General features: G+C 70.4%; 1 pseudogene; it reads left to right on the top strand.

The window, feature by feature from the left end:
* The first annotated feature begins 464 nt into the window (after positions 1 to 464).
* The window catches only part of LOC102252581, a 4,534-nt pseudogene continuing 4,492 nt past the window's right edge, over positions 465 to 506 (top strand).

The raw sequence follows: 506 nt of genomic DNA, 5'->3' as shown, positions 1-506 counted from the left end.
CTGTGACCCTGCCGGGTGGGGGGCAGCTTTGAGGCTGTCCGTGGTCTGGGACCCGGATCCATGACCTGGCAGGTGGGGGCACCGAGGGAGGCTGTCTGCGGTCCCAGGACCCAGATCCGTGACCCTGCCGGGCGGGGGGCAGTGCTTGAGGCTGTCCGCTGTCCCGGGACCCGGATCTGTGACTCTGCCAGGCGGGGGGCAGCGCTTGAGGCTGTTCGTGGTCTGGGACCCAGATCCGTGACCTGGCGGGCGAGGAGGCAGCGCTTGAGGCTGTCCACGGCCCGGGACCCGGATCCGTGACCCTTCACGGCGGGGAGGCAGCTCACACAAGGGCTGATCGCCCGGGGTTGGGCAGGGCAGGACGCCTGGCTTCTGCCCAGCCCCAGTCACTCTGTGCAGGTGAGCAGCGCAGAGAGCCTCTGGACAGGGGAGGCAGGCCGGCGGAGGGCGGCCTGTACTCCCACATGGCGGTGGTGACAGCTGTGAGCCCGCCAAGCGGAGCCTGA

The sequence above is a fragment of the Myotis brandtii genome, unplaced genomic scaffold (assembly GCF_000412655.1).
Source record: "Myotis brandtii unplaced genomic scaffold, ASM41265v1 scaffold186, whole genome shotgun sequence".
Lineage (NCBI taxonomy): Eukaryota > Metazoa > Chordata > Mammalia > Chiroptera > Vespertilionidae > Myotis > Myotis brandtii.
This window is presented reverse-complemented; position numbering and strand designations above follow the sequence as displayed.